The sequence below is a fragment of the Chrysochloris asiatica genome, unplaced genomic scaffold (genome assembly GCF_000296735.1).
Source record: "Chrysochloris asiatica unplaced genomic scaffold, ChrAsi1.0 scaffold00001, whole genome shotgun sequence".
Taxonomy (NCBI): domain Eukaryota; kingdom Metazoa; phylum Chordata; class Mammalia; order Afrosoricida; family Chrysochloridae; genus Chrysochloris; species Chrysochloris asiatica.
Window position 1 is genome coordinate 9,912,901 of NW_006408519.1, and position 13,490 is coordinate 9,926,390.

Here is a 13,490-nt window from a genome sequence, read left to right on the forward strand (position 1 = left end):
CGGAGCAGCTGGTAGTTTCGAACTGCTGACCTTAAGGTTCGCAGCCCGATTCGTAACCACTACGCTACCAGAGCTCCTTTCTATGCTTAGTTCATTTTGTTTGTGGGTTTTCTTATTTTCATTTTTGTTGTGTTAATGTTTACTAAAGATTTCTGATTTTCCTTTTTTTGTTGTTAATTTTGATGTGCAAGTCTATTATTTTTTCTTTGAAGTTTCCCTGTAATTTATTAATTTTTTTCTCTTGTTAAAACAGTCTGTTTTATCTTGAAATCTATTTGATTTCCTTGCCATTTGGAAGTTCTGTATCTACACTATTTCCACATTTTGCTTTGTAGTTAACTTCATTATAAATTGATATGTCTGGTTTCCTATTTTCAGTCTTGTAGGTTTGTTTTACTTTAAATACTTCTTTATCTGGAATGGGAGTCCTTGTCTGGCACTGTGGGATACAGCACTGGACTACAAACTGACCAGCCGATCCTTGGAAACCCTATACAGGGTGACTATGAGTCGGAACCAACTCAACAGAACTTAGCAACAACAATATCTGGAATGAATGTTGGGCGGTGTCATCTATGGTAATCTCACATTGTTGTTAGCTGTTGTTGGTTCTCAGTACAAAGAGCACCCTTTAGCATTTTTTGTAAAGTTGGTCTGGTCATTACAAATGCCTTTAATTTCTGTTTATTAGGAATTGTCCTAATTTAGCCATCCTATTTGAAGGACTGCTTTGCTGGGTATATGATTTTTAGCTGGAAATCTTTTTCTTTCAGAGTTTTGTATATGTTGTTCCATTGCCTTCATGCCTGCATGGTTTCTGCTGGGAAATTGTAGCTAAATTTATTGGTTCTCTTTTTTAGCTAACTTTTCACTTTTCCCAAACTGCTCTCAGGATACTTTCCTTGTCTTTTATTTTGGAAAGTTTGATTATGATATGTCTTAGTGATTTTCTTTGGGGATCTATCTTGTTTGAGTTCATTCCATTTCTTTATGCTTATCTTCTCATCTTTTATGATGCTAAGAAAGTTTTCTTCCAACAACTCTTCGACAGTTTATCTGTGCTTGTCCCTTCCTGTTCTGGAATTCTGATCAACTACAAGTTGTGCTTCTTCAAGGTGTCCCACATAGCTCATAGGATTTTTTTTTTTAACACAGGGAAACTCTGCTAAGTGTATTTAGTTAATCATTTAGAACCCTTTCAATAGCAAGAGACATCAACCAAATTCTTTGATTTGGGTAACAACATTATAATAACATATTGGCACCCAGAGCTAGGAAAGATATTAAGGTAAATCATGGAATAAAGGAAGAGCTGAGCTTAAGTTAAGGCTTACTGCTCCCAATGAACTTTGTTCATCTTTATTTGTCTGTTCTTAATGGAAATTTTTTAATTCCCTACAAAGAGAGAGTCCATTCTCCCATTTGTTTTGTAGCAAAGCAATTAGGTCATGAGAAGTAAAGAGAGTGGATAGTGGATAAGTTGCCTTTTTTTCTTTCTATTCACTGGGGACATGGGTTTCTGCAGCTAAAGGAATTTACATGCTATGGATTAATCATTTGAGGCTTGGGAGTCATTGTAGCTATTCAACCAGGTGATTTAGACAAATGGTATCAACAAGTATGGGTTTAATCTCTATCAAAACTTCCAATTTCCATGAAGATGCTTGAGAAGTTAAAGAAAAATCTCCATCTGTAGTAGATCTAGACAGATTAGCAATCTCAAAAGCCCGCTGAAATTTTTGTTTTGCAATGCCCAAGTAAAAGTAGATAACTGAACATCACATTTAATTTTACTCCCTCCCAAATTTCATCAAAGATATCAAACAAGATTTTTTTTTTCAATCAAGGAATAAACCCATAAATACAGGGAAAACAGAAAAGGTAAAAGAGCACATATTTTGGGGGGCTAGAGAGCAAATTTTAAAAACTAGTGCTGATTTAGCTTACTGGAGAAAACTAAGTCTCAAGCCAGCAGTGGGAACAAAAAAGAATGAATTTTGTTTGCTCCACCAAATCTCCCCAAATCTCAGGAATTGGGACAAACCAATTGGTAGAAGGGATGAAGGGAACAGCCAAAATAAAAAGGATTGGTTCAAAGCTGTTTAAAAAAAGCATTTAAGATCTTCAGATCTACCCACCCTCTATATGTAGATGGGTAACTGTTTCTCAGCACTCCCACAGCAGACTGAGATTTATTGCTTGGAGGGGGAAATACAGCAGGGTTCTGGACTGGCAGACATTAGTCTCTGTTGGGGTGAAGAATCTTGCTGAAAACAGTCTTGTTCTTTCTGTCCATTTGACTCTCAGAACACTAAAAACCCAGCCTTTATATTCCAAGAAAAACACTGGAGGGGTGTCCTCAAGGGAAATGGCTACCCCAAAGGAAATGTGTAAAAATGCTGAAGTTGGAAACTCATCAACAAAATTTCCTAACCTCATTATCCTACCAAGATGTTCACAGTTGATAAGTATCCCATATGCTCAGATTTTCCAATCAATGTTTTAGCTGTTTACTCTCAAATATAAGCCAATAATTAAGATTACTGGACATTTGAGGAAGCATTTTAACATGGGATTTAAAGAAAAAGAAAGGGGAAAAAAACATTTTGGGAAAAACAGTGTACAATGGGAAGAAAATGTGATAATCATTAATATTGTCTGAGGAGTCCTGGTGTGGCACTATAGGATACATATTGAGGAGCAGGGACAGTGATTCAAACTTAGCAGCTGCTCCTTCAGAAACCTTATAGAGATCGCTATGAGTCACAACTGACTCAATGACACTTAACAATATTCTCAGAGGGTGAAAGATATTACAAACAAAAGTCAAGCAATAGTTGTTAGAAATTAAAAATAAGAAAACATTTAAAAACTAGATTGGAATATGCAGTTGTGAAAACATCCCAGAAAATGGAAAAAAGACAAAGAATTGACAGAAAGAAAAAAAATATATGAAAATCAAGTTACAATTCCAGATCAAAGTCCAAAAGATAACAAGCAATTATATGGCATTTACAAAATTATGTTTTTACTGTTAGTGCCATCAAGTCAGTTCCAACCCATAACTACACTGCATAAGATTTTCCAGGAGCAGCTGGTGAGTTTGAACCAATGACTTTGTGGTTAGCAGTCCAGAGCTTATCCTACAGTGCTGCAGGCTTTATACACATTAAACCATTGAAGGGCATGATCTATCCACTTTTATTATTTTTGTCTTCCTAGTGGGAAAGCTGAAGCAGAAAAAAATAAGTCACACATCTTGTAAGAGGAAATTCTAAGATCCAAGTTCAGCCCATCTGACTTTAGAATTTGAGTATTTCTCACTACTTAGCCTTTCTAGAGTTCTAGGAGAAGAGAGAGCAAGGAAAACAAAGTAGGAAGAGAACAGTCATTCCAGATTGGATGTACTTATGAAGCTGTTGCTGTTGTTAAGTACTGTCGAGTCTGTTCTAATACATAGTGACCCTGTATACGTTTTCTGAAGAGCAACTTGTGAGTTTGAACCTCTGACCTTGAAGTTCAAATTGACCTTATGCTTATACTGCAGTGCCACACCAAGACTCCCTTATAAAGTACTTATAAAGTAGTAGTAGTTGTTGTTGTGTGCCGTCAAGTCGGTTCTGACTCATAGTAACCCTGTAGATGGTTTCCAAGGAGTGGCTGGTGACTTTGAACCACCGACCTGTGGTGCCATACCAATACTTCACTTGATAAAATACTGATAAAGTAGCCAGCACATTAAGTGAAAACAGAACCACTTCAGGATTAGCTCAGTGACATTTCAGAAAACTAAAGACAAAGGAAAGACCTAACAAGCTTCCAGAGACAAAAGAACAGTGATAAAAAAAAGATCAGGAATCAAAAGAATTGGGACTTCTCAACATGAACAATGGAAGCTAGACAACAATGAAAAAAAAAAAAAAGTACAATGACTATAAAATTCTGAGAAAAAACATCAAATAAAGGATTCTGCCTTGGTATAAATACACTCTAAGATATGTGAAGTCCCTAAAATTTTTCTCCCAGGTACTTTGTCAGGAAGTCACTAAAAGAGAATGCTTTGAAGATGAAGGAAGAGAGGCCACAGAGGGCTTTAAGCCTGTAAGCAGGCTGCCAACTGGTCTGGCCCAGGACACCTTCCACCGGCACCAGCGCATCACAAAAGTGCCGCCTGAGGAGTTCCACCCCTTCCTGGTGAAGATGAGGTGGATTCTTAAGTCTATTGCATCTGCTAACATGAATTTCGATCAGTTGGAGGCATTCTTGACTGCTCAGACCAAAAACCAAGGTGGGATCATATCTGACCAGGCTGCTGTCATTTCCAAATTCTGGAAGACCTGCAAGGCAAGAATTTGAGAGAGCCACATGGACCACAGCCTCTGGGACAATGGGCTTCCAAGCTTGAGCTGGAGAGTCGATGGCAAGTCACACTCAAAGCGCTCTGCTCAAATACACAGCCCCATTGCCATAGTGCAGCTGGAATTAGGGAAAAGTGGAGAGCAATCTGAATTTCTGTGTTTGGAATTTGATGAAGTCAAGCTCAACTAACCCCTAAAGAAGCTCTCAGAGGTAGAAGAACGTATCGGCACACGGATGCAGTCAGTCTAAAGGAATATGATCTAGGAAGGAGTTGGAATTATTGGCGTGAAGGTATCCATGTTTCCTCTCCCTTGACCTTTTAATCTTATTTCTTCATTGGTATTAAATCCTCAAGTTAGAATCTTGCCTGCCTTGGGATGGCGAGGGGAAGGAAATGAAGGAAGAAGAGATCATATAACAGAAGAGAGGCTAAGGAAATCAATTCCTGCAATGTAAATAGTCCAGATAGAAGTCAGAAGGCTTGAGGAATAATTTTTTCAATAAGATGAAATTAATAGACTATGGTATTCATCTAAACTCTTAAGAGGACATTCAGACATTTGGAAGACTTCAAAGTTTAAGTTTTAATTTATGATAAATAAATATATGTATACTTAAATTCAACACATGAAAAAAGTAGCTCCAGGGAAAGTGGTGTGATTGGTAATAAAAACAAAGTATTCGTAGTCATTATTGGTGGTACAGTTTTGAGTTGCTATTGTTGTTATTAAGTACCATCAAGTTGGTTCCAACTCATAGTGACCCTGTGTAGGATTTCTGAGGAGTGACGGGTAGGTTTGAACCGCTGTCCTTTGGTTAGCAGTCCAGTGTTCATTGTTGTTGGCTGTGTGCTGTCAAGTCGGTTCTGACTCACAGTGACCCTGTATAAGGTTTCTGAAGCTGTAAATCTTTATGGGAGCAAAAAGCCTTATCTTTCTCCCACATAGTGCCTGGTAAATTCAAACTGCTGACCTTGTGGTTAGCAGCCCACTAGGCTACCAGGGCATTAACAAAATTATACTGATGTGAACACTCAGTAAAGGCCTCTCTAAATCTATGATATAACTACACTGGAAGGAAGAGGGATAGAAAGGAAATATATATAAGATGAGATGGACACATTCTCAGCTTTAGTAGGAAGTATATGATGCCTAACACTGAAAAAACAAAAAACAGAATCATAACCACATCATTTTAGAAATACAGATGTACATAAAAATTCTCTAAAAGTATTGCTTTTCATATACAATTTCTATGAACTTTGTAGAACAGCCAACTAAAGTCTGTAAAGTATATGTGTATAACTGACAAAAATAAAGACCAAAAATAAATCTTTTGTGATTATTAGAATGTTTTATGACTATGATTACTTGTCATATATATTAAAGTCCTTGTATACTGAACTTACCTATAGCCTCAGAAACCCAATATTGTTGTTGTTGTTAAGTGCCATCCAGTCAGTTCCAACTCATAGAGACCCGGTATAGGGTTTCCAAGGAGTAGCTGATGAGTTTGAACCACGGACCTTGCAGTTCAAACCAATTTTGCAGTCTAGTGCAATAATCCACAGTGCCTCACCAGCTCTCCTTAAGGCACTGTGGGATAATGCACTGGACTGCAAGGCTGATTTGAACCACAAGGTCAGTGATTCAAATTCACCAGCTGCTCCTTGGAAACCCTATACAAGGTTGCTATGAGTCGGAACCAACTCAATGACACTTAACAATAATAGTAACACTGAATTTATTAAATAAGAGCATGGAGTAATATATATATGGAGTAAATATAATCAGGACAATACTATTGTATTAAGTACCGTCAAACAAGTTCTGACTCATAGTGACCCTGTGAAACATTTCTGGTGAGCAGCTGGTAGGTTTGAACTACCTACCTTGCAGTTAGCAGTCTAGTGCTTATCCTATAAAGCCACACCAGGACCCCAAAGACACATACTGATATATACAATGTCTTATAAGTTTGACATATTTTTATCATTATTCCTTCTTTAATGTATTGTGTATTCTTATGAGCTGAACATTATGGCCAATTGAAAATGAAATTTCAGAGAACTAGAGAAGTTTTTAAAATTTCTCAAAGTCCCTTAGGAATTTGGTGAGGGCAAAAAGATCAGAACATAACATTCCCAATTTTCTGTCCTCATGCCACAAAATCATTTGAGTTTCCCAAATATATTTTTTAAAACAATAAAGTTTATTTTGTTAGATAATTGGAGTATGCCAAAAAAAAAAAAAAAAAGAAGAAGAACAAGTAACAATGCTGGCCCGATTGTAAACTAATCTGGTATATTTGACAAAGACTGGTGAACTCCTATTAGGTATTAAAGAAGAAAAGTCAATATCCTTCAAAGTGTTGCAACTGTAATTGGATAAATACCCTCGTGAACAAGTATAATTGTTGTTGTGAAATGTTGTTGAGTTGTCCTTACTCACAGTGACCCTGTATAGGGTTTCCGAGGAGTGGCTGGGTAAATATGAAATCAGGAAAACAAGCAACAGCAGCAACAAATGTTGGCTTACATTTATATTCCATCAGACATCAGTGGAACTGCTTCTTTTTGGTTTGGGTTGAATAGGATGTCCGTTTACCTTTTACACCAGAATATTATTTAGATCTAAGTTATATGAGATCTTTCCTTTTTAACAAAAGATTAAAAGAGCAGAAATAAGATGTAGTACTTGCCTCAGGTTTCTCATCTATAAAATTAGTAAGACTACCCATCTCTCAGTTGTAAATATGAAATGAAATAATTCATGAAAGCATCCAACCTTCTTGAAATTTTGCCTATGCCCGTTTTGAATATATAAATCAATGTTATAACTGACTATATGTCTTAGCATTATTTCAGCTGCCATTTCTGAATATTGATGAGCATGCTTTTGGTATCTTAGGATATCATCAACATTTGACCAAAAATTAGTGTGGATTCTAAAAGAGATTGCCCCTCAGCAATCTTTATAGAAATCAATATTTCTATAAAGAGTTATCACTCCATATTTCCATCCCTCTCCTTTATGTTTATCTATCTTTTCCCTCTATGATACTTGATTAAAATTAATATTTTCAATATGTCCAGTTTTATAAGGAGAGATTCTTTAAGTCAAAATGAAATAAAAGCTAGTGTGTAAATGTATCACTTTATTATGAAAGTACTGATTTAAGTATGGGATCAATGCACAAAGTAGGCAGTAATTTACTGAAATTTAAAAGCAACAATTTAGGGAAGCCAAAAAAAACATTGGACTTAGGAATTAAACAGTTAAAAAGAGACAACTATAGTTTATAAATTTTGTATTGATGACAAAAATTCATTAGCTAATGCATTAAAAACTTTATGAACACTAATTTTATATCAAAACAGCCTGGGACTAGCTCAGTGATAGACACATACAACAACAAAACAGAATTGAGAACCCAGAAGTAATCAATTCATTGATGGGCAGCTGATCATTCACAGCCAAAGGCTGTTCAGTGGGGAAGAAACAATCGCTTCAAAAAAATAGTGCTGGCAAACTGGCTACCCATTTGCAGAAAAATGAAATAGTATCCATACCATACATGATGCACAAAACGTACTCAACATGGATCAAAATCTAAATATTAAAGGTAAAACTATAAATTTCCTGACAGATGACATAGGGACAAAACTAAGGGACCTAATTTTCAGTGTGAGTACACAACTAAAAATGCACGGACAACAGAAGATACATCAGATAATTATGACCTCTTAAAATTTAAAATATTTAATACTCATTGAAAGATTTTACCAAAAGAGAAAATACAGCTTGGGAAAAAAATCTTTGGCAGTGCTATTTCTGACAAGGGTCTAATCTCAAAAATATATAGAAAACTTCAACAACCCAACAACAAAAAAGACAACTCAATTGAAAATTGGGCAAAACACATGAACATGCATGTCACCAAAGAGTACATTTAGGCAGTCAACAAATACAGAAAAAGATGTTTATGATCCGCAAGCATTATAGTTGCTGTAATTAAGTGCCATTAAGTCAGTTCTGCCTCATAGCAAACCTGTGTAGGGTTTCTAAGGCATGACTGGTGGATTTGAGCTACCATTAGCCATCGTTGTTTTTGTTGTCAAGTGTTGAGAAATCGATTCCAACTTATAGCTACTCTATGAATATTGTTTAGAGTTTCTGAAGCTTTAAATCTTCAAGGGAGCAGGAAACCTCATCTTTCTCCATTGAACGACTGACAGGCATTGTTGCTATTGTTAAGTGCTGTCGAGTGGATTCCAACCCACAGCGACCCTGTATGGCGTTTCCAAGGAGCAGCTGGTGAGCTTGAACCACCAACCTAGCAGTTCAAACGGCTTTTCAGTCTAGCGCATTAACCTACAGCGCCACACCAGGACTCCAGTTCATTAGAGAGACGCAAATCAGATCTATAAGGAGATACCATTCCACCCCTGCAAAAATGGCACTGATCAAACAACCAGAAAACAATGAATGCTGGTTAGGTTGTGGGAAGACTGGAACTCTCTTATACACTACTTGTTGTTGTTAGGTTGTTAGGTGCCATTGAGTCAGTATCAACTCATAGAGACCCTATGCACAACAGAACGAAACTCTGCCTGGTCCTGCGCCACTCTCACAATTGATGCTATGCTTGAGTTCATTGCTGTTGCCACTGTGCCAATCCATCTCATTGGGAGACTTCCTCTTTTTTGCCGACTCTCCACTTTACCGAGTATGATGTACTTCTCCAGGGACTGGTCCCTCCCGATAACATTTCACACCATCTGTCTGTACTTCTTCCAAAGCAGATTTGTTTGTTCTTCTGGCAGTCCGTGGTACTTTTAATATTCCCCTCCAACACCATAACTGGTGGTAGGACTATAAAATGGTACAACTATGACATAAAAAGGTATGATGTTTCCTCAAAAAGCTAGAAATAGACTATCGCTCTAAAAAACTCTTGGAACTTGACACTGAAGCCACTGCTGGAGGTCACCTTTACAGCCAAATAATAGATTGGCTTACAAAATAAACAATCTTACCCAGAGTAACATGCTCCCTTCAATAATCAACAATATGAGAACAGAAGGTAAACATTTACCCAAAAGCAAAGATGAATACGCAAGGAAGGGTAAAGCCAAATCACTGGTAAGAAAAAAACCACAACAACATGGAAATAATGACAATGTTGATACATTGTGAAAATGTAACCCATGTCCTAGAACAATTTGTATAATTTGCTGTCTAAACTTTTACCTAAAATTTAATAAAATACATTTAAAAACAGTTTATGCATATGAACTGAATGTCCAATATGTGTCTCTATATCTTTAATATTTGGTTTTCTTGGAATGAGGCATGAAAAGCACATAAAAAAAGTTTTGATACCAGATTTTGATTTAATAATTAAGCAATGTTTTTAATTTAGTGTTAATGTTTGCTGTTTACATGCTTGATGTTGAAAAGCCAACTTCTTTTGGTTTTCTTATTTCTATTCATGTTGTTTATTGTTGTTAGGTGCCATCGAGTCGGTACTGACCCACAGTGACCTTATGCACAGCAGAATGAAACACTGCCCGATCCTGGGCCAACCTCACTATTGTTGCCACACTTGAGTCCATCGATGCTGCCACTTGGCCAATCCGTCTCATTGGGGGTCTTCCTCTTTTTCTCTGACCCTCCATCTTACCAAACATGATATCCTTCTCCAGTGACTGCTCCCTCCTGACAATATGTCCAAAGTATGAGAGACAAAGTTTGGCCATCTTGGCCTCTAAGGAGCACTCAGGCTAAACAACATGAAAATCTATTGATTGGGTTCCGGTGCAGGGGAATCTTAGTGTCTTGCCCGTTTTGTTAATCTTCTCATTAAATTGTTCTTGAGGCCATTTGTATTCATTTTATGTTAATTAATAAGATATTTGTTTACATATTAGATGTGTGAAAAGCTTTCTTTACATTTGCTTACTTAGATTTGTTGTTGTTGTGAAGTGCCATGGAGTCAATTCCGACCCATATGACCTTGTATAGGGTTTCCAAGGAGCAGCGGGTGAGCTTTAACCACCAACCTTGCAGTTCATATGACTTTGCAGTCTGACACATTAGCCCACAGCGCCACACCAGGACTCTACAAAGCACTATCCAGGCAAAAAAAAAAAAAAAGAAATCACATCAAAAAATAATGAAACAATACAACAAAAAACCCCATAATATCACAACAGCAATACAGAACAAAAACAGTCTAAATGCAGGAGAACCCATTACATTTCTTTTGTTAGACTTCATTATCAAAGGATACTCTTAGTTGGCAGTTTTACCTATGATCATTTCATTTACCTCATTTTAATAAAAGTTATTTTTTAAAGTTTATCTATAAAACCTTAAATATAATTCAATCAAACAAGAAGCTGCAGTATAGTGAATAAGCACCAAAATCTACTGCTTATAGTGGGGTGAGTAACCATTTAGTACCTTAGGATTCCATATTGATAATTGTGGATAATGACAGGGTATACATACCTCATAGAATTATTGCTTTTTAGCTTAATTTTTCATGGTGAACGGATTAGTTAAGAATGTTTTGGGCTGTAAATTTAGGCCAAGAAACAGTGGCTTAAAGGAGCTCTGGTAATAGTGTTATGAATTGGGCTGCTAACCTCAAGGTTGGCACTTCGAAACTACCAGCCGTTCCACGGGAGAAAGACGAAGCTTCCTGCTCCCCTAAAGATTTATAGGCTCGGAAACCCTGTGCAGGGTCACTATGAGTCGGAACCGACTCCTCGGTACTTAACAAAAACAACTGTGGCTTAAACACCCTGACATTTGATTTCTCACTTAAAAAGTCTGGAGATAGGTTAGGTTGAGACGGAACAATGTCTGGATGTCAATGTTTCTAAAACTTTTTTGACTTCTGGATTATTGGCAAAATTTTCTGTCTAGGAGATGCTCCATTTGGTTCCAAAGAACCTATGGTGAAAATTAAACCAAGACTCATGAATGAGTAGTCTTACATCTAAGACTTGATAAGGAGAGAACAAGAAAAACCCAACATGATCATCAGCCTTGAGAGGTGTTCTGACTGTACTAAGAGACTGTGATCTCTAGTCACTTAGCTTTAATTGGCTTTTGGGGTATGTACAGTATAATGCTGAGTGTTTGTCACACTTGTAGAGATCTTGGACCAAACTATTTACAGCTGTTTGAAGCTTCAACATACAATAGAAAGGGCCTGCTGGGTCTGGCATTTGCTGACACAGCCTTGGAGTCAATGAAAAAGTCTGGCTCCTCTTTTGAGGTCCTCATAGTGAAGGATTTGCAGACAGTAAAATATACAAGAAGCTAAGAATCATCCTTAGCAGCAGTCAAGTTTCTTCTCTACAGAGACTCCACGGAGTCTACTTTACTACCTTTTTTTCCTGCAGAGCTCTGGAATATATTCACCTTTCTCACTTGGAGAACATATTCCACAATAAAACATTTTACAATATTTGCCTAGATTTGCCACCCAAAGAACTACTACACAGAGGAGGCAAACCAGAAATTCTGCAGGCTGAATCCAATGAACATGTTTTGTGTGTGTGTATTTCCCCTTGGAAACTTGTTTCATTTTGTTTTGTTTAGTTAATTTGAATTAGTTGCCAGTTTAAAAATCAGGACATCTCACTTTTAATTTTTTTAGAAAATCCAGATTCTTGGTTTCTCTGGAAGTCAGATCTGGCAACATCAGGTCTGAGTACCTTTTCGGCAACAGCTAGATTGGGCTGGGTAGTAGCTGCTCTCTTCAGAAGGGGAATGGGATTTCAAAGGTGACAGAGTCCCACTGAAAGTCTTTCTGCATTTATATCCCCTGCCTGGCTCTAGTAGACATCTGAATTTACAAACACTATAAATAGAAAATGTCTTTAAAATATAGATTCAAAACATACAGAAGAATACATAAAAATATTACACTCAACACAACCTCTTAGCCTGCTTAAATACTGTTATTTTCCTATAGCAGTCTCAGAATTTTTATTAAAAAAAGAGCAAGAAATTACATATCAGTTCAAGCTCCCTATTTAACTTTCCCAAATATTATTCCTTTACAAAAATAAACATGATTCTGACTTTGGTCTGTATCATTTCCATATATGCCTTTATATTTTTGCTAGTTACTCCACTGCACTAAAAAAATGTATCGGAGAACAAACAAGATGGCAGATCGGGTGGAAGTGCAATAAGGAGGTCCATCAGTAACAACACAGAATACAGGACTAAGCTGGCTCAGGGGATGGTCCCAGAACTCGGAAGCACATATAAAGGAATATTTAGAAGGTTGGAAGGTTTACAGCTAGGGGAATTTGTGGTAGAAGCAAGAAATCCATTGCTTTCTAATTCAAGACACTCAGCTGCTCCAGGAGCCACCATCTTTGGTGAGACCAAGTGGGGAAGGATCAGAGCAGCCAGGGACACCTGACAGAACCATGGAGATAAAGGTGTGAGCATTCTTTTCTTTTGGTATCTGTTCATTAGTCCCTTACTGTCTACAGTGCACCACCATTCTGGTGACTATAGGGGTGTCTGAGCTAGTGGACACCCCAGCCCCATCCTTGGAGGGTTCTACTACGCATGTGCACAGATTTCCTCAAAATGTAAAGAGACAGTTTCCACTTAAAACCAAACGGCCACAGCTGGCCCTGAACTGTTTATAACTAAAAAAAAGGCCTGAACAGGGATTGTGGAGTGGGACAGGCAGACTAAAAAGGAAAAAGGCTGAAAATTAAATCCTAAATTACATCAAAATGACAAACAGTGGCATCTTGAAATTTCTCAGGAAAAAGAGTGAAAAGGGGAGCCCATCTCCTGATCACATCTACCTGGAGGTAACCAGAAAGCATAAAAAATACCAAAATATACACCCATCTAAGTATTAAGGCCACAGATAGCCCCTGAATATGCCCCCAAAACAGAAGCAGATGACCACATCTGTACATGTCCAGAAACGAGATAAAATAACTGAGGCAAATGAGCTGGAAGTAGACTTACACTCCATACTGGAAGATGGGCAGGCTTTGGAAATGCCAGAGAAGGAATTCAGAAAAATGATTATAAAATGTATCAAAACATTTAACAATGGAGTTGAGAACAATAAGGAAG